The 27,793-nt window shown below is 46.8% G+C and overlaps 1 protein-coding gene across 2 annotated transcripts in view; it reads right to left on the bottom strand.

The window, feature by feature from the left end:
• fhit (fragile histidine triad diadenosine triphosphatase) overlaps positions 1-27,793 on the bottom strand; it is a 1,101,949-nt gene that overhangs the window by 990,037 nt on the left and 84,119 nt on the right. Inside the window, exon 3 of one of the 2 annotated variants that reach the window (XM_039772389.1) lies at positions 7,820-7,848. The exons of the other annotated variant lie outside the window; for it this stretch is intronic. The gene's annotated coding sequence lies outside the window, so the exon portion shown is untranslated. The remainder of the gene's footprint in view (positions 1-7,819; positions 7,849-27,793) is intronic. 2 annotated transcript variants of the gene reach the window in all.

The following is a 27,793-nucleotide window of genomic DNA, read 5'->3' as shown; positions in this document are numbered from 1 at the left end:
TACCGGAGGCTACACCCCCTAATAATGGAATGCAATGTAAATAACAAAGATGGGGGCAAAAGTGGTCCAAAGAAATAGAAAACACCAACAATAAGACTCTGGTCACCAAACTGATGTCAGAATCAGAATCAGAGGTCTAGAAGGAGACCCCCTTAAACGAGTTCTCAGTCTTGTGAAAAGGCGAAGAAAAATGACAGCAACAAGGGCCTGCTTTACGACTATCATCTGTGCATGGGTGTCCCTGTCAGGATGGTTTCTGATCTCTTACCTAGCACTGAGTGGGCACAAAAAAGAGATATCTCCCCCCCATACCCTTGCTGGAAAAATAATCAAGCATGCCAATTGCCAGGTGGGCATGTTGGCTTCCCGGCAGGGATGGACTGAAGACCCTTATCAGGACCATGAGGTCAATAGGATACAAGGACAGGGGCAGACAACCAACCTGGCAGGGCTACTTACTTTCCTAAAGATGGTAACAGCCAACCTAGGTGACGCTACCTGTATGAACAACCTGCAAGGCATGCTGGGAACTGGAGTCCCCCTAGGGCAGCCCTGTCAGGCTCTGTGGGTGCCACCAGGGATCTCTACTTTGCACAAAAGCCTCCTTAATGGGATGTGCCCTGGCACTAGAAGTGCTCCCGGGTCAAACGTAAAAGGAGCTCCTTGACATTATCCAGGTGAGCTGGAGTCGGTGTGGAGGACAGAAAACACTCACCTGGGAGGAGTGGAGAAGAAGAAAGAGAAGGAAACAAGAACTGTGTTTTGACTACAAAGAAACCCATTGTAAGGTATTGTGTGCAATAATAATAATAATTACATTTAAATAATAATGTGCGGTGGGCTGGTGCCCTGCCCAGGGTTTACTTCCTGCCTTGCGTCCTGTGTTGGCTGGGATTGGCTCCAGCAGACCCCAGTGACCCTGTAGTTAGGATATAGCAGGTTGGATAATGGATGGATGGATAGTAATAATAATAATATGTTTTATTTATATAGCGCCTTTTACATGCTCAACCTTTTATTTGTACTCAGGACTTGTGTCTGTGAGGTTGTGCCTGGGGTTTGAGGTGCTGAAACGCCCCCTACTGGTCACTGCCGGCATTACCGAAGTCAGCCATTAGTCATCTGCCATCACCCCACCTTCGGTGGTCCCACCTTCGCACAGCTCTCCAAAATCTCTCTGTGTAACGCCGATGCCCTCCGTCATAATGCTTTTCTTGGAGATCACTGTGCCAAACTGAAGCATGAACCCCAAGTGCGTTTCAGTCCCCCAACCCCAACCAGCACGCTCAGCTGCCTTCCAGCTCTAAAAACGTGACCGTGTGTCACAAAGAGAAGAACTCGGGGGCAAAGTTTGAAATGAGGCAGAATGCATCGTCTTGTAAGCGAAAAAAAAAATCAAAAGTTGATTTGCTCGACTAGTCTCCGGTTCCATTTAAGGCCAGGCTGAAAATTAATTTTCGTGAATTCCAGTCATTTCCGAAAAACTGTTTTGTGCCGATGGTTAAACAGATTTACTTGACGGCGTCTCTGCAATTAAATCTTTGAGGTTAACTTTTCAATGGCCTCTTTGTCCAAGAGGAGACCTGCTAAAGTGATTAAATGGAAGCCCCGGTTATTCAGAGTTTAAATATCATCTTGAGAGACACTCCAATTTTAAATCATTTTTCAAACATGGCTTAAAGCTTCACTGCCCCCAAAAAAATATCCAGAGACTGCCTAATTACACTAGCGTGAAGAATCAAAAATGATTAATACTCCCTTGAGCTATGTGACTGGATTTGTCAAGAAGTACGTTATGAGAATTTAAAAAAGAAAAAGTGCCGCCTGTCGTCACCTTGGCATTATTTTTTTTTTGGTTGTCTTCACAATACATTTCCGAGGAAGACCCCCCCGAGGCAGACTCTGGCATAAGGGAAGCAGGAACTTCATTCCAAGAGCTGAGGACTGAGACCTCAAATCAGGAGGATATGATATGTAAAGAATACATGGCACTATGCACACATACTGGTACTGGCATGTCATGAAGGCTGGCATCCCCCATTTCACAGGCCTCTCACACACACACACGATCACACATCACAGGTTTATGGGGTCCTTACTGTCATGTGTACAGAGCACCATGACGCTCACACCGTCTGTATTGCCACAACCTTCCTCTGTTCTGTTTCTCTTCTCGCTACTCAAATGTGGCACTTGGTGCCCACTGCCCACCTGCCAAGTTGTTCTGCCTGCCTAAGGTAAAGTTATCTCAGGAATCGTCAGGTAGAGGAATCCTTTCATCGGATTGGCTGGCTCAGATGCCGAATGGCCAATAGGGGGAGGCAGCTTGATCACCGAGGTCCGGATTACTTGTCTGAACTTATCTTGACTTACAAACCAGAACGTACATTAAGAGCTCAAGATGGCGGTCTGCTTAGGATTCCATGGATTAATAAAATAACTGGGAGGTCGAGCTTTTAGTTACAGGACCCCGTAAATTGTGGAATGTACTGCCTGCTACTATAAGAGATGCCCCTTTGGTCTAAGATATCAAATCCCGGCTGAAGACTCACCACTTCAGTTTAGCACACCCTGACTAGAGCTGCTGATTAACTGTACATTAACTGTACATCTCTGTTGTCAGTCATTAGTACTAAAATATAAGTAACATGACAGTTAGAATTGGATACTAACCCTCACCAATTCTGTTTGTCTTCTTGGTACTCAAATGTGGCACTTGGTGCCCACTGCCCATCGATGCTCATTCAGTCTCAGCTTTCAAATCCTGGCTGAAGACTCACCACTTCAGTGTAGCACACCCTGACTAGAGCTGCTGATCAACCATGCAGACTGCATCTCTGTTGTCAGTCATTAGCACTAAAACATAAGTAACATGATAGTTAGAATTGGATACTAACCCTCACCTATTCTGTTTCTCTTCTTGGTACTCAAATGTGGCACTTTTGTGCCCACTGCCCACCTGCCAGGTTGTTCTGCCTGCCTAAGGTAAAGTCATCTCAGGAATCATCGGGTAGAGGGGTCCTTTCATCGGAGTGGCTGGCTCAGATGCCAAATGGCCAATAGGGGGAGGCAGCCTGATGGCTGAGGTCTCCAGGACTCAAATCCAAATCCTATTATGGGATATCATCTCCTGTTGAATTCTGCTCTGTACTTGTAATATTTCTGTTGCATTGAGGATGACTTGTGCTCTGTCCTGTGTATTACTGTGTTGTATTGACCCCCTTTTTTTTGATACCCACTGCATGCCCACCCTGCCTGGAGAGGATTCTCTCTTTGAACTTCCATTTTTTTTTATCCCCTGGGAGTTCTTCCTCCTCTTCTTAGAGAGTCAAGGCTGGGGGGCTGTCAAGAGGCAGGGCCTGTTAAAGCCCACTGCGGCCCACCTTGTGTGATTTTGGGCTATATAAAATCAAAAGGTATTGTATTGTATTGTATAACATACAGAGTCTATAAAACGATTTCCCATTTTATTACCATGCAACGTGGAATGTCCGTGGACTTAATTTGGCTTTTTTGACATCGATCAACAGAAAACGACCCCTCAGTGACAAAGTGACAGCACCATCTCTGCAAAGTGGCCTCCATTAATTTGAAACACAATACCTAAAAACAATTGACTGCACAAGGAGGGTCAGATGGCTGACAGCAAAACATCACCCAGGCATGTTGTGCTCTGCATTCCCTGACCCCCTTCCGGAACATTCACCTGCCACGTTACAAGCCTGGGAAGGTTCAAGAAGGCAGGTGGAGACTCCTGTGGCACTGGATAAATAAAGAAGGGGAGAGAGACATGGCACTTGACTCTGGAGGACGTGTGACAGAAATAAATGGTGCTGTTGTTTCATTTCACGTGGCTGTTTGTGTGTCCAGGTTAACGATTATAATGCTGTCATTACTGCTCGCTTGTTATTTAGGTTGCATTCTGTCATTTTTGCCCCCCCAGGAATGCTCCTGACAAGTTGGCACGCCAGCCTTCTGCACATCCTTATAATGCCCTGCGATGCTGTGGTTTTATTTATTTATTTCCCCTTTGCAGTCTTCCTTAAATGTTAACTCCGGTAAAAGTGGAAGCAGTGACGACTGGCAGAAGACACGCCGCCTGTACACATTCTTTATCTTCGGCTTGTTGACGATTGCCGTTGTTTAATTCAGAGGTCCACGTGCTTTTTCGGACCTGAACTTAACAATTCCACAATGCCACATGCTGCCGGTTTTCTGTGGAGTATTTAAAACGAGTCTTCCTCGACGCCCGGCTAACTGGTAATGTAATGCGTCCCCCCTGGGAATGCAGATGGGCTGACTGAAGCGTCTGCGCCCGCCATGGCGCCTCTTCCTACGCCTCTGCCCACCTCGCCATTCAGACGCACACTGAAGAGCCACCTGTTCTCTGCTTGTTTTTAATTGCCGTCCCTTCCAGTCTGAAGAGCCCCTGCTACTCGCAGCGAGCGCGGACCCCTGCGTAACCATTCAGTGCATTAAGCTGGTCTGCTAGCCTACCGTAATTTATCTAATTAAACTTCTCTTTCACTCTGTGCCTCTCTTTTTCTTTTGTAGTCACAGTTGTGATGGAGGTCTCAACCAGGATGGATACCTAACCAGGCCGCGGGACCACCAGACTGAATGTCCACCAGGAATGACAGGAGTATATCCTGCCTCAGCCACAAGAGTGGCAGATGCCATCCCGGAAGTGGGTACACTGGCATCCCGGCAGGGATAGACCGAGGACCCCCATCATCACATTGGAAGGCCAGTGTAATGGTGGGACGGGGGGGAGACGTCACTAACTCGTATGTCCCTGTCCAGTTTAACCATTTCTATGTAATGTACAGTGTACTGATTACCTACAGGCAGTCTGGGGGTGACCCAGCCATCTCTAGCCTGCACTGCTTTCTGCCCACCCGTGCCCACCTATAATCTACATAACCTTACTTAAGTTTAAAGCCAGTGCCCGGGCCAGGTGTCTCATTTATAAAACTCTTCTCGGTCGCTTTGTTAATTCAGTGGGCATATCCTGAAGTGACGTTACCGGCCCACCTCACCACACTGGCCATCATGGAGTTGTAGAGGATGTCCAGGATGTCACTTCTCACATGAATGGAGCGCAGTCTCCTAAGGAAGGAGGCCCAGCTCTGCCCTTTCTCCTATTGTCCCTCTGACAAGACCACCAAGTACTTGTTACGATCCACCAGCTCCACATCCTCTCTGTGAATGGTGACTGGACACCAAGGCTCTTTGGTGAGGCGAATGTCAAGAAGCAGCTCCTTGGACTGACTGGCGGATGTGGAGCTGCAGACGATTCTCAAAGTTCTCCCCCTGACTCCTCTCCTCCGTCTCATCCCCCTTTATCAGTACACCCCCATAAGTGCAGAATCCTCTGAGAAGTTCTGCAAATGACCCGACCTGCTGTTATATTTCTAGTCGGAGTTGTCAGGAGTGAAGAGTAAAGCAGACAGGCCTGGTCCTTGTGGAGCTCCAGTGTCGTTTACACAGTCCTTGAGTCTCACAGACTGGTGGTCCACCATCCAGGACACCACAGGCTCATCCACCTGCATATCTCTGAGCTGACCCCTTAACAGAGATGGCTGGGTGGCACTGAAGGCGTTGGAGAAATCAAAAACCTTGACCCTCACAGAACTGCCAGCTTTGGTCAGGAGGAGCGGACGGTCCATACTGTGGTTCAGCATTGGTGCCCATAAACACCTGTCCTAAAAGAAAGACGCATAAGGAAAACCATATGAAGGCTGGCAGAGGACCTCCAAGATCCAGAATCACCTGAAGAGACAGCAAATTGGTGGAGAAGCGAAGCCCGAGTTCATGTCTGTGTTTACCGCACCTTCCAGGACACGTAACGATTCATAGAAACAATGGAGTTATCTATGGCAGCGTGAGGACCGGGGGAACAAGCATGACCAGAGCGTTACCTCCCCCGGGACGCTAGATGGCAACCCCCCTGGGTTGCAGCGGTGCCTGGGACTCCCGCAGGGCTTCATGGGAGTTGGAGTGTGGTGCAGCCCTGCTGGGATCTTCGGGCACTGCCAAGGGGTGCTGACCTTTTATGGGCAGTTCTTCTGCCACACCTGGAAGTGCAGCAGGAAAGGAGTAGTCAAGCACCTGGAGCTCCTCCAGGTGCCTTATAAAAGGAGCCAGAGTCGGGAGGAGGAAGACAAAGCTTGCCAGGCGGAGTGGAGGAGAAGGAAAAGAGTGAAGGAAGAGTTTAGTTTGTGGGCTGTGCTGGGACCGTGATATACTTCTGGGGAATGGGAAGGCGAAAAAGAAAAAAGAAACCTTGTGTGTCAGGTTTGGCGGGCAGTGCCAGTCTGGTGGGCCACACTATGAACACACTCCCGCTTTACACAAGGGACTGAGACGCTTGCTGTGGACCAGCAAAAATTGGGAGATAGGCATAAATATGCATATTGAATATACTGCTTGGAATATATTGAAATATATAATAATATAAATATTGTGATGGACGGCTGGGGACTTTGCCCGGTCGAGACGCCCTTTCGAGTGGACGTATCACCAGCAGTACCTCCCCAGGACATGAGAAGGCAGCCCCCTGGTTAACATCAGCCCACCACCAGGGGGCGCCTGGACAGTTCCAGAGCCGTGGTCTGCAGCACTTCCGCCACACCCGGCACTTGATGGAGGAACACCTGGAGGACTTCTGGGTGTGGTATAAAAGAGGCCACCTCACTCCACTCAGGGAGCCGGAGTCGGGCGGAGGAAGAGGACGGAGCTGGCGAGAGAGCTGGCAGAATGGAAGAAAGAGAAGAAGAAAAGCACTGAGTATTGTGGTGGTTGGTGCACCGTGTGTGCTGAAAAGAAGCGGAAAAATAAACGTGTGTGTTTTGAGACGTCTGGAGTCTGTCTGTCTGTCTGTCAGTGTTGGGGCTGATCCTCACAATATACATGTATATATATATATATATATAATAAATAAAACCAAACTAAAGCCAATACATTAGACGGTAAGAGCGTCAAAACCAAAAGTACACGCGGGACAAGGGCACCACAGATAAACGTTGAATACTTCAGAGATTTGGCGTTTGCTCCCACAACCGTCCGTTTATTCGGTCATGTCATTTAAGCACAGGTCACGACCTCAGAGGCCACACCCTTAGAGACCCAATGGGGGGAGTGGAACTAGCAAAGTGATTACAAAATGGCGGCGACTGAGGACCTAAAATGGCGCCCAAGAGGATGCAAATACAAAATTTACAAAATACAAGCAAATAATAAAAGGAACAGAATCTTAAAGGCCCCCATGTCCCGTCATGTCCATTGCGTGTGGGTCCCGACCTCAGAGGCCCCGCCCCTAGCAACACAGGGAGCGGAACCTAACGACAGAAAACACACACACCGGCGGGCCTTTGAGGAAACCAAATCACAAGGCCCACACAGCCCACAGAAATCTCTGGAAGTTAAACAACAGGAGCGGCCTTTCGCCCACCACCACGTCCGCCACCTCCTCGTCGTTCCAGATATCCAATTCCCAGCCCTCAGTGGCCTCACGGGGGGCAAATATCAACTCTTTACCTCCAACCGCACCGCCTCAAATCCTCCGTTGCCAAATGAGCGGCAGCAAACAAAGCAATAGTCGATAATCACGCGGCGCGCTTTCAGTGTCCCTCAGCAGTATTGCTCTTCTCATTTGCCTCAATCTGCTGCTCAGCATTCTGTGTGACGGGACACGCAGGTAGCAACACAAATTGTTCTGTCAGCTCTATCTTTAATCCCTATGCTTACATCCCGGGAAAAGAAAAATCAATGCTGTAGACCAATTTTATCGTCAAAGTGATGCAATAAATACACTTACCTTTACAGAGTGCTCCCAGCTGAATACGGCTGTGAAGAAATAAAAAAATAAATAAATAATAAATCAAAACAATTAATTAATAAACAGATCAAAAAAAAAGATAAGCAGGCAGAGAAAACAAAGCAGTAGAGGAGCTGCTCCATTACGTGACAAATCAAAGGGTTTATTTGGTGAAACTTCATTTGTCGATAATAACAGAGCGGCGCCCGCAATCATTTTCAATCAAGCGCCGCCCGCGCCCTTCTCTCGCCCTCCCGTTACCATTACGGGGTTCAGACACATTCCACGCGTCTTTGTTTGCTGGCTTTTCACATTAACCCGCGCCTCTAAACGCCTTATTATTTTACTCATCCATTGACGGCAGAGCCGTATCTGAATGCAGCAACCTGTAGAGGTGGGAGCGCGAGTCGCTACCGTACGTGTTTTAGGAGTCTCACCGTCACCGAGTTGTCGCAATGCCATTGAAACATTGCTAGGGAATAATAATAATATACAGGCACAACTGGCGCCCCAGAACCAGACGATCAGGGCTTGAGCCCTGCCAGCCCGGCCCACCCAACACACCCCCTATCTGAATCTCCAGTCACCACCCCACACACAACACACAGACAGCAGTACGGCCAAGCCAATGACAAACGGGGAAACCACCAACATGAATATACAGGCACACCTGGCGCTCCAGAACCGGGCAATCAGGGCTCAAGTCCTGCCAGCCTAAAGCAGCCCTCATCTGAATCTCCAGTCATCAACACACAGAGGTGCGGCCAAGCCAATGAGAAATTGGGAAACCACCCACATGACCCAGAGGGGGTGTCCCCCACTGGTGTAATAATAATAATAATAACAATATACAGACAGAACTGGCACCCCAGGACTGGGCGATCAGGGCTCAAGCCCCAGCCCTGCCAGCTCTGCCAGCCCAAAGCAGAATCTCCAGTCACCACCCAACACACACAGACACACACACACAGACACACACACGTACACACACACACGCACCCACACACACACACACGCACACACACGTACCCACACACACACACGCACACGCACGTACACACACACACGTACACAGACACACACACACACGTATACACGTGCACACACACACACAGTTATCCAAGTTAAATCTACAACTCAATAAAGTGAGGACCTGGTGACTCCGCTCTAAACACAAAGCCGTGACGGGCCGAGGGGTGAAAGTGGCCCCCTTCTGCATTTCAGATGAATTCTGTGGCACAGTAAGGCATGCAGAAGGTGAGGGGGGTCTGAAGATTAACGTTAGGAGATCCGGCGCCGATTTCCGGTCTCACCACTCCTGGCGTCTCAAAGGCAGATGTGAAGTCGGCCTCGGGTGGGCCGAAGCGTTAGCGTTTGGCGGTGGCCGCTTCATGTAGGCGCCCCTATAACTCGGTGCTGTTCAAAAGCTGTTAACACCACAGGCTGATTAATGTTGCAAAGCAGTGCGTCTCCAAGGATTTGCATAAATTTAATATCGGAGTAACGCTGGGAAATGATGAAAAGATGATTTTTGCCTCTGCTTTGAATTTATTGAAGGCCCTTGGCTCACTTTGTGATCGTGGTGTCTCTCCACTTCACACACACACACACACACACAGACCCCCATACCTGCTTCGCCGCTCATGCTTCGCCGCTCACTTTTTTGGGTTTAACATCGCAGCACTCAGCAGCAGAATACATTCGCCTTCAGCCTAAAACGGAGCCCCTGGGTTTACTCTTCTCGTTTTCGACTGTGTGATGGATGAAATTTGACCCCCACGAGCCCCCGGTGGGTTTTGTCTCCCAAGGAATGTGTAAACTACAAGGGGGCGCCACATCCTGCTTTAAAGGACATAGTAGAGACTCAATGGTGCCCCCTTCAGTTAATATCGTCTCTGCTCCATCAGAGGGGCTGCATCTTATATCTTACACCATCACTGTGTCCTCACGCAATCCGAGACATCCGACTAGACGCACAGTTTGAAGGCATGCGCATGGACCCTCAGGTCATGAAGGAGACCATAAGAAGAAACGAGAGGAGACCACTCTGCCCATCGAGCTCCTCTGGTAAGCTGACTGCTACGCTGCAGATTCATCTTGAAGGTGGTCCAGGCTTCTTCTTCAGCTCCATGACTCGGCAGTTTGTTCCCGATTCCCATAGAAGGAGGGCTTTCAAGCTTCCCCCTTAATCTCCACCTTGGTGTGTGACTCGCCGTTTAGTTTAAACGATTCTGCTGGATCTCCTTCCTCAAGGCCTATGAAGGTCTCTGAAGACCTGGATGAGCACCCCACACTGTCTCCTCTGCTCAGACTAAACAGCTCTGACTCCACAAGCCTCCCACAGTAGGACACGTCCTTAAGTCCCATGATGCACCTGGACGTTCTCCTCTGCACAGCTGTGTCCTTTTAGGTAGCATGGAGACCAGAACTGCACACGGCAGTCCAGATGGGGTCTCACTGCTGCGTTAGACACTATATGGCCCAGCGTATGTGGACGTCCCCCAAAATGGCCGAGTTCAGGTGCTTCATCCACACTCATTAGAACATTAGAACAAGCCATTCAGCCCAACAAAGCTCGCCAGTCCTGTCCACTTGTTTCCTCCAAGAAAACATCATGTCGAGTTTTGAAAGTCCCTAACGTCTTACTGTCTACCACACTACTTGGTCGCTTATTCCAAGTGTCCATCGTTCTTTGTGTAAAGAAAAACTTCCTAATGTTTGTGCGAAATTTACCCTTCACAAGTTTCCAGCTGTGTCCCCGTGTTCTTGATGAACTCGTTGTTAACAGGAGCATAAAACCAAGAGATGGTGCTTTGCTTCTGCAAAATCCACGCCGTTGATACAAGAGGGACAACGTTCAGCCGCTGTCCGGAAGCCATTTCATGGAAAAACTCCACACGCATCTGCAAGGTCAAGAAGCACCCCATCTGTAGCCCTTGGGGGGGTCTATTAGTTACCAAAATAGTGCCCCCTAGGTGTCCATTATATGGATGGAAAGGAGGGGAGGCAGAAAGTTCCGGAGCACACACCGCTAGACTTAACAGATCAGCGCCCCTCGCTGGCCACAGTGCAGACATAACAAAAAGGCACACAGTGCACAGTGCCGACTTACCAAAACAGCGCCCCTCGCTGGCCACAGCGTGCAAATAACAGAAAGGAAGGCACTGAGTGCGCACACCACTGTCCAAGTTATAGGGACAGTGCCCCCCAAATCCCGAAGACTTTCAGAAAGGGCGCCCCTCGCTGGCAACAGCGTGCAAATAACAGAAAGGCACAAAGCACAAACTACTTGACTTATCAAAATGGTGTCCCTTGCTGGCCACAATGTGGACATAACAGAACGGCACGGAGCACATGCTGCTTGAGTTACATTGACAGCGCCCCTCACTACCCAAAGAGCGCACCCCTTAATATTCAGAAACAGTGCCCCTCGCTGGCCACAGTGTGCAAATAACAGAAAGGTAGGCACCGAGTGCACTCACTGCTCAAGTTATATGGACAGTGCCCCCCAAATCCCGAAGACTTTCAGAAAGGGCGCCCCTCACTGGCCATAGTGTGGAGTTAGCAGAAAGGAAGGCACCGAGTGCGCACTACTCGAGTTACATAGACGGTGCCCACCCCCAATTCCCGAAGAACAGACCCCTTAACCTTTCAGGAACGGTGCCCCTCGCTGTCCATAGTGTGCAAATAACACAAAGGCACAAACTCCTTGACTTACCAAAATGGTGTCCCTTGCTGGCCATAGCATGCAAATACCAGAAAGGCACTGAGAGCAAACCACTTGAGTACATAGACCGTGCCTCTCCGTTCCCGAAGAAGACCCCTTAACTTTCAGAAACAGCGCCCCTCGCTGTCCACAGTCAGCCAATAACAGAAAGGTACAAAGCACCTGCTACTTGACTTACTAAAACTGCTGGCCATAGGGCACAGAGGGCACACTGCTTGAGTTACGCAGACGGTGCCCCTCACTACCCGAAGAGCGTGCCCCTTGAACTTTCACAAACGGCGCCCCGGAATGGTCACCTAAGTCGCCTACTGGATTGGCCGGCTCAGGGTCACGGTGATAAAGGGTAATGTTTCCGTTTTTTATTTTTAATAAATTTGCAAAAATGCCTAAAATATTTTTTTTTTTTTGCACTCGGTCATTCGGGGTTATTGGGTGCTGCTTGATAAAGGGAAAAAAAATAATAATAAAGGCTGCAGCGTCACAAAATGCGGAAACGGTGAAGGGGTCTGCAGACTTTGTGAAAACGGCGAATGTGCTGCCGCACACACACACACACACACACACACACACCACACACACACACATGTGTTTGCTTATGTACAAAAAAAAAGTCATGAAGTTTGAAAACCATCAAATTTTTTAAATGCAAAAGAATAAGAGATGGGAGGACAAGAAAATTACTGGTGGTCCGCTTCTCATTGAGGAGCCCCACATCTGCCAGGCAGGAGCGTTTGTAAACTCTCAATGCAAATCACAGATGTTCAGCTTCAATTTAACAACATTAAGATAAAAATAAAGACAGTGCCTGCTATAAAGCTAATAATAATTATTAAAGGCTTAATTGCCTACTGCTAAATAAAATGTGTAATTTATACTGCCACCTCCTGTTATTTGAGAAAAGCATTTACACAAATGTCACTTTTCTAATTACAGTAGCTTTTGGGACCCAAAAAAAAAAAACCCCAACAGTCAAACAGCATTGGCTCACATCCAGGAGATCCCGGAGACCCCGCGCTTCGGTGGGCTCTGAGGCCTAACATGGGCCGCACTGAACTGAATGACAGAACACCAAACCAGTTTGATTCTTCAGGTCTGGAGGAGACAAGACTGGCAGGCGAGGGTCCCGTTTGATGGGGCCACAGAGTACCGAGAGCACTCAGGAATGCCAGACCTCCACTTGGGCGGGGGCTCTCTGGTTTACATCTGCAGACGCAGTTTCCTGACAACAGCAATTACATCAAGTGTAAATGGTGGGTGTTAAGGTAGCGCTGGGATGCCACCAAGTTGAATGAACTGCCCTAAGGGGTCAGGCAGATAAAACTTTAGAAAACTTGAATTCCTCTGCCTCTGGCGCTACGTAACAGAGATCGGAGACAAGAAATATCAGATCAGGGGTCTCATTCATAAATCGTGTGTACGTACGAAAGGAGCATATGCAGCTTTTCACACAAAAGTCGGGATTTCTAAAAGAAAACTTGATGGGGAACGCTTACGTATATTTACCGTGTGACCTGCAGGGGGAGTATCAGCACTCCAAATAACCAGACGTAACTAAGCCACATGGTCACGTGTTCAAATATTGTACAAAACAGCTTTTACGGGGTCTTCTCTTACCAAAACCAATCACAGTCCCGGCCAATATTCATCTCTCTTCCGTCTCCTCCTACTCTTCCTCTCTCCACCACCTCCCAACTCTGACTCCCTGTACAAAAGCAAATTAAACAGACCATGGTAGCTTCGGTACATTTAGGAGGTTGACGGAGTTCGTGATTCCAGAATGCGATTAGTTGACCAGCTGACATGGAAGAGAGGAAAACAAAAAACTCCAACAACTGGTTCAGTAGAAGAAAAATAAACCTCTTTAAGTATCTCCCCTTTAAGACCAGTGGGCGCCATCTGCCTGTTCAAATATGCTGAAAAAAGTCAACAGTTTCTATGGGGTGCACTTACTTTTTCACACGCCTGTGGGTGATCCACCATTACTTGAGGACCAGAAGAGGTCAGAGTGTTTCCTAGTAAGGACTAACATCAGTCAAATGACTCCAAATCCAGAAGCCTTCCTCCGAATTCTTCTAGTCACAGTTATGGACGTCTGCCAAGGCCGAGTCCCGGAGTTTCAAACTTCTGCTCTGCTAGCCGAGCGCCTCCATGAGGATCTGATGATCAGAAGATGCAGCTCTTGACTGAAGCCCCTGTACTTTTCCTCCATCGTGTTTCAGACACGCTAGCCCTGCCTCGCTTCATCACTGAGGTTTTGTTTTCCACCCCACGGATGCTGCGGCGCCGTTTATCCGTTCAAACTGTGCGTCAGCTCCATTTCCGACTCTCCTTGATTTCATGCTAGGCCCGTGTAGGCCCTTCACAGGAGGTCAGCATTTCTTGTGATGAATGATCTTGTAATCTCCACTGAGATCCTGCACGGCTTTGCGTTTGTACTTGGATGGCCACACAGCCTAACCAGTCGTCGATTTATTGGTTCAAGCCCAGGAATTCACAGGTTTCACTTTTCCTAACTGGAGTTTTCTTCCCTCATTTTGTTTTTCCACTCTTTGCATAAAGGGATGCGATAGCGGAAAGTTAAATTCTCTTAAGCAGTACACATTTATCAGGATCCTGCCAATGGGCGGAATGAGTGGTGGATCTGAGGCTAAGGATCGGCGCTGGCATCTGCAAGGTTAACGGTTCAAATCTCGTTACTGTCTGAAGGGATCCTACTCTGTTGGACCCTTGAATATGGCCCTGTTGTTAGTCGAGGGTAAGATGAAATGCTGGGGTGTCAATCCGTGCCATTCTCTTGACTCAAAACGATAAGTTGGCTGAAAATTAACAAGCGCTCGATGGGCTCAGTAAATAAACAAAATCAGGAGGTGACCCTCTGACACACATGCATGACATCCCTTACCGATGGAGGTGGCTGGGACGCGAGTCAGAAGGTTTGACTGCATTGGTCGGAGTCTCGGCCCTGCTCAGTAGACCCTTGTGGGTGAGTGGGGGGACGGAGGAGTGGAACACTGGAGACGTACTCAGGGAATTTGATCCTGACGGTGATTTCATCCCTGGTTTTGAACTCTTTATTGAATGTATTTATTCCTTTCTTCCTATTATGGAGTTCTTTGTCACGGTCCATGACCAATAAACACAGCGCTTACACTTGACTATGAATTTGGAGAACATATGCAACGTGTCCTGGAGGGCTTACGAGGACCAAGCTTTTTAATATGTTATTTTCTGCCAACCAGTAAAATGAGTGGAGCACCGATGACGGTTTTATTCCTGGTTTTGAACTCTTCTTTGAATACGTTTATTGGTTTCGCTATTTCAACTGATTATTTACTGAAGAAGACTTTCTGATTGCACAGCACCTTTCTGAACACTGACGTCGTTTCGATAAAATCTTTCTGCACCAGACTTCTTGTTGTGTCTCCTGTCTTGGTCCATTTTGGTTCAGGACTATCAATGTCCTGGGAGACAGAACATGCCCAAGGCTGTGGGCACCAAGGGCATCATAACAGGGTGTCTGTTCATTAATAATTACTAGGGGGCTTGCCGTGGTGGGCTATTTAGCCTGGACATCAAGATACCCCCTACTCTTTATGAAGGATGCCCAGGGATCTTTAATGAACGCAGAGACTCAGGACCTCGGGGTTTACGTCTCATCTGAGGGACGGCGCCATTTTTACAGCACGGGGTCCTTCCACCGTCACTGCACTGGGGGGCATTGGGATCCACATTCAGACCATGGGGTAGGTGCCACCTGCTGGCCTCACCAACACCTCATCCAGCAACAACCCAAGCTTTTCCTGGGTGGTCTCCCATCCAAGTATTGGCCGTGTCTAAACAGAGTTAGCAGTGTTCTGAAGTGCATGTGATGTATTATGATGATGATGATGATGATGTGGTATGGCTGCTGGGTGAACACACACACACACACTCGGGCCAAGTCACCTGACCTGCATGTCTGTCGACCGGCGGAGGAAACCCACAGACATGGGGATCACATGCCCACTCCACACAGTCTTCTTAGCGAGATTCAGCAGCCTTATGCCGCCCATTATTTAATACAACTTAACAAAATAGTTTTTACAACGTGAAATCAAAATCGTTGGTGTTCTGTAAAAACACATACCTCAAAAATCTATTCCAATAGTTTAAAAAAGCAGATGAAATTAATGAGAGTGACTGAGGGGTCTGATCTTTTCTAATGCAGCCGCACGCTTGCCTGCTTCAAATAAATAACCGACATAATAAAAGGTTTTCATCAATATACACGCTAACCTGCTTTTGAATAAGCACTAGAAAAATGGGACAGGCCATTCTGGGTAATTACTATTCTGTTTCTGTATAAACAGAATTTCTTATATACTCATTTACGAAAGTGATAATTGTATTTGCACCACAGAGGAAATAAGGCAGCTTTTGTGCCGGATAATAATCTCCAGCGTGCGTGTATGGCTATGTTTGAAACCTTCAACGGCATTATACTCAATCCCCCAAGGAAAGAAGACGGCTTTTGTGGATGCAAAACAAGTGGAGATCAGAACACAATAAAATAAAATACAATTTAATAAAATAAAGGCTGATGAAATTGTTAAAGGTCTGAGTAAAAACATCAAAAAAAATAAACAGCGCAACTCAACATCTCTCATTTGTATGGCGCACCTCACCAAATATATCTCTCTATTATAATAAAAGAAATCTGAGGTCGATACGTGATCTTTGACTTCCCGCGAGACAGAAGGACAACTGATGTACGGGCTTTGAAATGATCGACGCACAGCTCGACAAGCAGAACACGCAGCTCGGCAGCAGAAAGCCAGCAGCTGATCCGTCCGCATCTCCTTAGTGTGCGTTCAGCCGAGCGAGAGGGGGTGTTGTGGGAAGGGGGTGGGCGAGCAAAGCCCCTTAGTTTATTAGAAAAATAAAAATGCACTGGCCAGGTTTGAAAAACGAATGTTGCCCTACAATCTTCTATGCGGCCGCAGTGTGGCGACTGCATAAGCTCTACTCGACATGGTGTAGTTACAGGCAAAGGGTCCATAACTCAGAGGGCGTTCGTTTACTACTACTACAACTTCTTCTTGTTCCTCCTTTCCCACTTCTATGTGAGGTTGATGTTCCTGATCCATCTCTTCCCTGCAGTCCAGCCCTGCACCTTCTCCCCTTTTCCTTCAGATCTTCTTTTACTTTACCCATTCACCTTCACTTTCCCTTCCACCTGGACTTCCACTCCCATCATTCTTTTGCCCACATACTCCTTGTCTCTCCTCATCACAGTTCCATACCCCTTGAGCCTCCTTTCCTGTCCTTTCTTAGTTGTCTCTCCCTCTTTTGTTGTTCCTCTGATTGTCTCATTTCTTATTCTGTCCTTTTTCAGAACTCCACACTTCCATCTCCACGTTCTCGTATCTGCCATGTCCGTCTTCCCTTTGCTGCCCTTTACTGCCCACATCTCAGCTCCAAATATCATTACTGGTCTCTCCTTCTACCACACTTGTGGTCCATTTGATCATTTAAGCGCATGGATACTCCATTGTTCCATCGAATCGGGGGGCTATGGGGGGGTTGTCACCCTTGGTCATTTTGACTCGCAGATCCTCACTGTTTTTTTTTTTATCATCGCGTGGGGGCAGCAAGTCCCTACAGGTCATTGTGCCATCGTTTCATTGGTGGAGGAAGGGAGTATTGATAAAATGGCCGTCACGGGCCTCTGCGCTCCCCCACAACGTCCTGTTAGGGATAGCAGCTCGTTCTTCTCTGAAGCAGAAAGATCTTTTTATCAGAAACGTCATCTCTCTCTGGTGAACGAACACCAACGTCTACTCATACTGGCTGATTCCGCACGCCTTGACATTGCACTTGTGAGGGTCGCAGGTCGTGAGCTTTACCTTGTAAACACAGAAGGCCGCATCTGATTGGTGTGATGCTGAATAGAACTGATGATGATTGGTCGATTTTAATGCTCTGAAGGAGGCGCCTAGCATTGCGCTTGTTCTGAAATGTCACCCACACTGCGCCGTTGGCACAAGTTACTGACCCGAGAAACGACCCGTGTTTAAAATGTGGGACATATGAGGATTTTTTGTTATCCTGTATCCTCAAATGCTAGTGGGAAACAACTAGAAAACGTCTCCCACGGAATAAAAGCCTTTTTTTTTTAGTTTGGGTGACCGGTGCGCCTCCTGATGGTCCACGGTGTACATTTACTTCAAGGCTCATGAAACTCCAAGGGGAAACTCGCTCTTCGATTTTGGGACCCTGAAAATCAGGTCAGCCTATCAGCTGTCACGCGGGGAGACGGCTCAGGGGCTTTAGTGAATGTTGTACCTCTCCGTTTGCAGACCGGGTGATTGACGGCTCTACAATCTCTGATGTCATCTCCGATGTCCATCCTCCTGGACCCGCCCCTTCCTACCCTCTTCCTTCATAAACCGGCAAACCAGTTACCTCCTTGGATTCTGTTTGGACTCGTGTCCGTAAACGCATCACCACAACTAATTGGGTGTTTAATCTTCTCAAATGGTCAAATTATATGGGCTCACCTGGACAGATAGCCCTTAGATAGATAGATTCCTTCATAAACCGGCAAACCAGTTACCTCCTTGGATTCTGTTTGGACTCGATGTAGACGCATCACCACAACTGAAAGGCACTATATAATAGATAGATAGACAGATGTGAAAGGTCAAATTATATAGATAGATAGATAGATAGGTAGATAGATAGATAGATAGATAGATAGATAGATAGAGATAGATGTGAAAGGTACTATATAATAGATAGATAGATAGATGTGAAAGGTACTATATATAGATAGATAGATAGATAGATAGATAGATAGATAGATAGATAGATAGATAGATAGATACTTTATTAATCCCAAGGGGAAATTCACATAATCCAGCAGCAGTATACTGATACAAAGAAACAATATTAAATTAAATAGTAATAAAAATAAAAAAAATTAAAATAAAAAATTAAAATAAAATAAAATAAAGTAGTACCCCAAATCTTCATCTGTGTTCTTTATCTCATTTTACACAGTAAATAACTCTAGAAAAAGAAAGCAGTCCACGAATGGGAAGTTTCCTCACAGGATTTTTTTAAGAACGCGTCGGGATGCCAAAACTGGACAAGAAATCGAGGGAGCGTCCCACTCTGCTCGCCGTACTGGTGACCTGCAGCTGAAAGAGAGAAGCGCCATGTCCAGATACACGATGCCGGACAATCCCCTTCTATTATGTAGGCTTTTTCTGGAGTCTCCTCAGAGTGGTGGTCCGGCCTGACGTTACGCCATCTTTAGGCCCTAAAGCTCCGAGCCGCTGCCTTATCCTGCTGAGCTAAACAGCCGAGGCTGCCGTGCACTCGTCTTCTTCAGACGAACAGCAATGACAAGCTCGACTGTAATAAGATAAAGAGTGCGTGTGACAGTAAGCTTCATGAAACTCTAACATTGGAGCTCCGCTGCGCTGGCTGTTGGCTTCCTTCCTCGTCTAATAATACGAAATGAAAGAGCATCGCCCGTTCCGTTACATCTGCCATGTCAATCGGATTCAGCCGTCTGCCACTTTTTTTGGGCTCCCGTTTTCCTCTCCCCCATTAAGTGGTTGGAAAGACCTTAACTGTCTGCGCGTGTGTCGAGGCTTATTGTCACCCCGGCCTTACAGGAAGTGTTTACTCGCAAATAATTTAAAAGCCTAAACCCACCACAGTGATACAGAAAAGGAAAAACCTGCTTTTACAGGCGACTCGTTCATTCCGGCTCATATTTAACACACAAGAGGAAAAAATTCAGAAAGTAAAGGCAATGCGAAAATGACACGATGACCACATCGGGCAGAAGCTGACATAATACAACACGTTTCCCGATGGCTTATGGGTACTCGGCCATTGGTCTACTTGAAGCCAGTGGTCAAACGAACATGGACGGGATGGCACCGCTGTTGGGCGATGCGCCAGAGTGAGATTTCTTTGGGCAGAGGGAGTGAAACCTGCTGAAGTTCGCTGAGGGACGTTGGCTCCGTACGGAAAGGAAAACAGCAGCAGGACTCAACGAAACGTTAAAAGCGGGAAGAACGAGTGGAAACGACAAAGCCCAATCTGGTCAGCCGTGACCATCGTGCAACACGAGCCCACATCGACATGGCAAACGCCTTCAGCAGAGAAGACCGACGGTTCCCTGCCTCTTGGGGAACCACCCAGAAATACACGAGGAACAGAACAGAACCGGCAAAGACGCACAGAAATGAAAGAATATACAAGAGTAGTAAACCAAGCGCAGCAGGTGATGTCAAATCGGACTCTGCTGGCTCGCTCGACGAAGACCTGACCACATTTTATGACACATTTACACACAAATGCTGCGACTTTTTCTTGCCTCTGCGTATTAAATATCTCGCGTCTCTAAGCTCACCTACAAGTTGTCGTGATGCGGGAGTCCCTAAGCACTTTCAAAATTGTCCTCTGGGGGGGCAGAATTACCGTCCAAACCCCAACTAGAAACTAACAGGCCCAGGAAAATGTGTACGAATCATAATAAAGGAACAGCAGCTTATATATAAGAACAAAAATTACCCAGAGGGCAAAGAAAGACACGTCAAAGCAAACTAAGAGCGGGAGTAAAGTTCCAATGAAAGACGGGTGGCAGTCAAATCAGTCCACACTCACCATACTGTATATAGAAATACGTATAGAAATCTAGAAGGTTCCTGTCACTTTCTGGTGGTGCCTCGGGCCCCATGGCCTCCATTATAAAACATCAGTGCGGCGAAGATATTTTTTAAATTTTAAAGAAGACGTTTAACTTTAGGATATAATTTTGCCCAGCAAATGCATTTACACCATTTCTGTGAGGAAATAACTTTGACTTGAACAAATCCTGAACTTATCTTCCTCTGCCTCATCGTGCAACACGAGCCCACATCGACAAGGCGAACGCCTTCAGCAGAGAAGACCGATGGCTCCCTGCCTCTTGGACAGCAAAACCCCAAAAGACCCTCCAATCCCTTAGTGAGTATTGAAGGCCCTCCAATAAACAGGGTGGTGGGCGGTGCCAGGCGGTGATTGGCAGCAGGCCCCGCCCCTTAGGGAACCTCCCACAGAACCCTGGGAATAACATACATAATAGACAAAAAGGAACAATAATAGAGACTTAGGGGCGCAATGTGGGCTGAAAGACGGCACAAGAGAGGCCGCTGATCCGCAGAGAATGTTCTAGAATGTGTGAAGATTTATAGGAAAGACTGGCCTTTCAGTAAATAACGAATGAACTTGGACGTTGACGTCGCTTATTCCGAAGTTGTGGATTACTGAAAGTGACCTCGACTCCACAGGACGGGCGCTCGTAAAGAGTCAAAGATGCAGAAAAATGATTTCCCCGTTTCCTTTGTAACTTTGTATGAAAAATGATGGCCCCCGTGCTGTGATCACAAAGAACAAATTAAATTGATCGGGTTTTTAGGAATTCTGCAGCTATTTACAATATTGACATTTAAGTTGCAAATGAGAAGGTCGGGCTCATCCCATCACAAATAAATGACTGGAGGTGACTAGCATAGCCGAGATTTCCAATGCAAAACGCATGCTTAAGTAGGTCCACGAGAGACGGGGGCAGAAATTCAATTTACATTTCTTGCAGCCCAGTAAGTCATACAGAAAAGAAAAAAAAAAAGAAAGAAAGAACTGTTGCCTTTGCTAAAACGGCTCACAGCAGCTGAGCAAATTTCAAATAAAGAAAATCACGTCGCTCACTCCAAGCTTTTTATCAATGGTTATAAATTACACATGTCAGCGCAGAAGTCTCTTTTCCAGCTAATTTGGTCTTTAGCGCTCGTTTCCAACTGGGTGAGACTAAGGCTTTAATCTGGAAACTTATCATTTCTTCGCATGCATTACTGCTCTCGAGTTTAAACAGTTAATAGAGAGTGAATCTCACTTTCTGAAGTAAATCATTCATATTTCTGAGCCAAGGATTTTGTGACCCATTAAGAATGAGCCTGAGTGCCACTTACTGCTCACCCTGTGCCTACAATAACAGGGAAGACACGCAACGTCGGAACGCCGACCTGAGGCCCACCACTTTATAAGGGGGTCAATCAAAAGAAAGACCCCCCCCAACACAAAAACGGGGCCAGCGCAGAAAGCCATAACACTGACGTGTGGCTCTTTGATTAGTCCAGTGTAGTAATGCCAATCAGGACAAATACCACTTTATACGGGGTCTATAAGAAGAAAGCCCCCCGGCAAATCAAAAGTCAGTCCGGCACAGAACGTCATAATAGCAATGTGAGGCTCTTAGATTAGCCAGTGTAGAAATGCAAGCCAGCACAAATACCACTATATATGGGGTCTATAAGAAGAAAGCCCCCCGCCAAATCAGTAAAACACAGAAAGTCATAATGCCAGTGTGAGGCCCCTCAGATTAGCCCGGCATACAAATGACAACCATCACAAATACCACTTTATACAGGGGTCTATAAGAAAGGCCCCCCTTACACAAAAGTCAGGCCAGTGCAGAAGGTCGTAACACTGACATGTGGCTCTTACATTAGCCCAGTACAGAAATGCCAATCAGCACAAATACCACGTTATATGGGGGTCTATAAGAAAGGCCCCTCTTACACAAAAAATGTGAATTTCCCCTTGGGATTAATAAAGTATCTATCTATCTATCTGAGTCAGGCCAGTGCAGAAAGTCGTAACACTGACGTGTGGCTCTTACATTAGCCCAGTATAGAAATGACAACCAGTACAAATACCAGTTTATACGGGGTCTATAAGAAGAATGTCCCCCTAAATGAACACCAGTCCAGCACAGAAAGTCATAATGCCAGTGTGAGGCTCTTAGATTAGCCCAGCATACAAATGCCAAGCTGTGTGATGTCATCGCTCCTGTGGCGTGAGACCTATCTAACTCTGGATTTAAAACACAATTAAAGTCCCCAGCCGTTATAATTTTATGAGTGTTCACATTGGGAGGCGATGCAAATACATTTTGGATGAAATCCCTATCATCCACATTGGGTGCATTGACATTTATTAAAATCACTTTACAGCTAAATAAATTACCCATGATGATCACATATCATCGCCCTTCAGGATCTGACGCCACAAATGAGACTGTTCTATGTATAAGAATTCCCACACCTCTAGTTTTCTTTGTAAAACTGGAATGGAATATTTGGCCCGTCCAGTCTCTGTGTAGCTGAAACTGATCTGTGCTTAATAAGTGGGTCTCCTGTAAAAATACTATTTTAGCGTTTAGACCTGCTAGGCGAGACAATACTTTCTTTCTCTTTCATTCATGATTGAGACCTTTAACATTCCAGGTCACAAAGTTAACTGTTTGGTCACGGAGACACTGCTTCTGAACTTTTGTTGACATTTGTAGTCTTAACTTGAGATAGTACATTATTACATAAGACAGCTTTAACCTTAATTTCCAATTTTTCCAAGAGTTATTGTCATGAAGCCTATTGTTATGTTGGCTCTTACAATTAGAAGGATTAAAAGGACAGATTAGAAATAGTTTGCTCTCTTTCTCTGCCCACAGCCACATTTTTGCCTCCCCACTTAAGGCTACACCACACTTCACAAAGTCCCAGTCCTCGGGCATACACATGACAACCAGCACAAATACCACGTTATATGGGGGTCTATAAGAAGAAAGCCCCTCGCGCCAAATCAAAAATCAGTCCGGCACAGAAAGTCATAATGGCAGTGTGAGGCTCTTAGATTAGCCAGTGTAGAAATGCCAATCAGCACAAATACCACTTTATACGGGGTCCATAAGAAAGGACCCCCTTACAGAAAAATCAGTCCAGCGCAGAAAGTCATAACACTGACGTGTGGCTCTTAGATTAGCCCGGTGCAGAAACGGCAACCATCACAAATACCACTTTATACGGGGGGTCTATAAGAAGAATGCCCCCCAAATGAAAATCGTCCTGGCACAGAAAGTCATAATACAGTACCAGTATGAGGCTCTTAGATTAGCCCAGCATACAAAAGCCAACCAGCACAAATACCACTTTATACGGGGGTCTATGAGAAAGAAAGGTCCCCCCTTACACAAAAATCAGGGCAGTGTAGAAAGTGGTAACGCCAAGCTGAGGCTCGTAGATTACCACACAACCGAGTAAGCAGAAACCTAGCAAAATTCAATATACTGAACAATTCAAATGAGCGGAAACAGAAGAGCCCATTGATCAAAGCATGTCAGTCCCCTGTATGTGTACAACTCATAATAAAGGAAGAGCAAGTTTTACATAAGAATCAAAATTACCCAGAGGGCAAAGAAAGACACGTCAAAGCAAACTAACAGCGGGAGTAAAGTTCCAATGAAAAACGGGTGGCAGTCAAATCAGTCCACACTCACCATACTGTATATAGAAATAGAAACAGAAATGTTGAAAGTTTCTGGTGGTGCCTCGTGCCCCATGGCCTCCATTATAAAACATCAGTGCGGCGAAGATATTTTTTAAATTTTAAACAGGACGCTTAACTTCAGGATATAATTTTGCCCAGCAAATGCATTTATACCATTTCTGTGAGGAAATAACTTTGAGTTGAAAAATGCTGAACTTATCTTTTAATTCCTCTCTGCCTCTGGCATTTCATAACCAAGATGAGTGATAAGAAATTTCAGGTCAGGGGCGTCATTTATAAAACGAGCCTCGAAATGTGCGTACGCATCTTCCCACGCAAACGTGAGGATTTATAAAAGAAAACTTGCCGGGGGACGTTGTGAATACTTACGGCAACGCTGATCCATCCTTATTTAACATTTTGGACAAACTGGGAAATGACGGCACTGGTGGGTGTCCAAACAGGAGCCTCACTAGAGGAGCACTGTCACCTCTGGCATTGGGGGAACAATCCTTCCTGTCCAGCAGCCTCCCCCCAGTCCATCTCCTGTTTGCCATTCGCGACTGGGAGAGGGAGTAGGACCAGTCCTGGCTGGGATATGCACCCATCACCTACCCAGCTGGGTAAAGGATCACACCCTCCCTCCCTGTCAGGACGTCAGCCCATCCAATAGGGCAAATACAACGGCAACAGCGGCCAATCCGTACGTAACATTCTGAAGATACCAGTAAATGATGACACCCCTGGTAAAGCAGGGAAATGCAGCCAAACCAGCTGAACGACGGCTCACGCATATAATAATCCGTTATTAGAATGTGCATTGACGCGACAAACATATTAAAAGTGATGAAGATGATACACAGGCTTAAGAGGGCCAATGCTGCGTTTTTGCACTGATTAACTTTTTTTGGTTTTTCGTCAGTTTACATCGGACACCTGCCATCACTGCCATCAGGAATATCTCAGCCAAGCTCCACTCCATCAGACATGCTGTGCCAGAAGCCACTATCCAGTTTTCATATGCCATGTGGGTGTACATACTGTGACGGGTGGCCACGGCCATTACCTGTATGGAAGGACTGGAGGGAGAAAGCATCGGAAGGGCAATACCTTCCCCGGGACACTAGAGGGCAGCTCTCCTGGGTGGCTGTGGCTGAGTATGCTAGGAGTTGGAGTTTGGGACAGCCCTGTTGGGGTTCCATGGGGGCCGCCAGGGGGACCTTCAGAGCCCTAATTTGGGCGGGTCTGATTAATGAGCCACTTGGAATACTCCCAGGGCCATCGTAAAAGGAGCCGCTTCACTCCACTGGGCGAACAAGAGTCGGGAGGAAGAGGACGGAGCTTCGGTGGGAGGAGTGGAGGCGAAGGGCTGTGAATTGGCAGCTGAAGGAAGGACTGTGTTGTGGTGCCGTATGGACTGTGCTGTATTTGGGGGAGCAAAGAGGCAACGCTTCCCCGGTTGTAAATAAATGTGTGCCTCTGCCTGTCTGTGTTGGGTTAGGGTGGCTGTACACGTCCCGGGATTCCACAATACATATAACCTAACATGTTTCTACCAGCATTTAAAGGCATTTTGTAGCCATGTCCAGTTCTCCTAACACAGGGGGTCCCCCAACTCCAGTCCTGGAGGGCCCCAATGGCTGCAGGTTTTCATTCTAACCATTTCTTAGTTAGTGACCTGTTTTTGTTGCTAATTAACTCCTTTTCCATTCATTTTGTTTTTTTAAGATTTATTCCCCTGAAAATCTTCCTCGCTGCTCTAAGTTCCTTCGTTTCTTTCCTTAAGTGGCACCCAAACAGAAATGAAACGTGAAGTGAGTGAGCCGACAGAAGACCAACCAAGTCAGGGCCTCAAACTCCAACCAGTGGCTTCATTAGGCACTGAGTCTTGTCGTTAATTAAACTCGTTCTTTAATTCCATGGCGTGTTGACACTTTTATTGTGTAATCGCAGACATGTCCGAAATTACTGATTATCTCTTGTCTAAGAGCTCTGTTAAAATGTTTTGTAAGACCGTCACCTTTCTTTATTTTCAGAGATTGTATGATGGACACCAGTTGTTTTGGCTCATTTTGTATCAAATTATTGTCTGGCGGCTAATTAAGGAAAATTAAAATAATTAAGGGGTCCGAATCTTCAAGAGCAAGTCAATTAAAATGAATTCAAAAGATGTTAATTAGCAGCAAAAACAGGTCACTCATTAAGAAAAGGGTTAGAATGAAAACCTGCAGCCTCTGCGGCCCTCCAGGACCCGAGTTGGAGACTCCTGTCCTAACGCAATCGGAGCGATCGACTACACTAATATTGCAATAAGAGCACCCAGCAAGAATGAAGCTGCTTTGGTTAATTACAAGGAGAGAGGAGAGGACAGGAGAGGTTGGGAGCAGGCAGTGACATTTCATTAACATTACGTTAACAGACGTCACAGCTTGGTGGCCTGGGGTCAAACCACGATTCATTTATATTGACGCAAAGTAGCTCTGGCAGAGGTGACAGTTCTGTATATGGCATGTTGGTCATTTAATTGGCTGAACTCTCAGCTTTTCATATGGCCTGTACAATTCACTGTAGCAATAATCACGTCATTGCATGTGCCCACTCAGACGCTGGCACCTTACGCCCCAGAGAGCAGAGGAGAGGAGCTATAATGCCTCACAGGTTCTTGTGTGTTTAGTTGCAGAGCACAGCCAGATCTTCTGGAATGCAGGGGGCGGAGTCTCAGTCCATCAGGTGGGAGCTGCTCCACCAGCCAATGGAGTTCTGCAGCACTGAGATTGCATATGCATGAGGCGGATTAGCATGCGCCATTTATGGACGTAGTCAAAGTGTGTTCACGTATGCATATTTACAAGATGAATGTGACATTTTAAATGGTAAATCACACAGAAATGTGCATATGCAGGTCTGATTAATCTATTTATTTATTTATTTTTTTTTTTTGCCGTACACATTTTCCTGTTTTTTTAGTCATGCGCATATTTTCACGCTCAAATTCGCACAAACTTTTATAAATGAGGCACCAGGAGAGCAGAAAACACTCTTGACAGGTGAGTGTGCCATCGAGGATTTTTTTTTTTGTTTACTTTATTTTCAAACTGATGTTTGCAAACTTTGATTCATTTAAATGCCAAGTCTTGTCAGCCCTAGCGTGGATTTCATTTATGGATGTGTACTAAGAGCCACAATGTGTCAGAGGTAATCAGCATAAAAGTGACGGCTTTCTCAAGTTTTACAAAATTCAGAATGACAGGGATTTGTAGAAAATAATTACTAACCATTGTCACACACGTGTGCATGAGTGGCAGCTAAAGGGCCTGTGTGAGGGGTAATTCTACGCCAGACCATGGGGTGGCACAGTCTACTGAGCCTTTCTTTTCACTGAAGACCGATTATGGGAAATTCCACCTAGTCCCAATGACATCACTTCCGGCTTCGACCCTAATGATGTCACTTTATCAGTTTCCAGGCCTGATGACCTCACTTTCTGTTTTTGGCCTGATGACCTCACTTTCTGTTTTCAGCCCTGATGACCTCACGTCCAGCTCCAGCCCTGATGACCTCACTTCTGGCTCCGGCCCTGATGACCTCACTTTCTGTTTCCAGCCCTGATGACCTCACCTCCAGCTCTGGCCCTGATGATCTCACTTTCTGTTTTCGGCCTTGATGACCTCACCTCCAGCTCTGGCCCTGATGACCTCACCTCCAGCTCCGGCCCTGATGAACTCACTTTCTGTATCCAGCCCTGATGACCTCACCTCCAGCTCTGGCCCTGATGATCTCACTTTCTGTTTCTGGCCTGATGATCTCACCTCCAGCTCCAGGCCCTGATAACCTCACTTTCTGTTTTTGGCCTGATGACCTCACCTACAGCTCCAGCCCTGATG

Source organism: Polypterus senegalus, chromosome 12 (assembly GCF_016835505.1).
Source record: "Polypterus senegalus isolate Bchr_013 chromosome 12, ASM1683550v1, whole genome shotgun sequence".
Lineage (NCBI taxonomy): Eukaryota > Metazoa > Chordata > Cladistia > Polypteriformes > Polypteridae > Polypterus > Polypterus senegalus.
The sequence above is the reverse complement of the archived record's forward strand: the minus strand, read 5'-3'. Positions and strand labels throughout refer to the sequence as shown.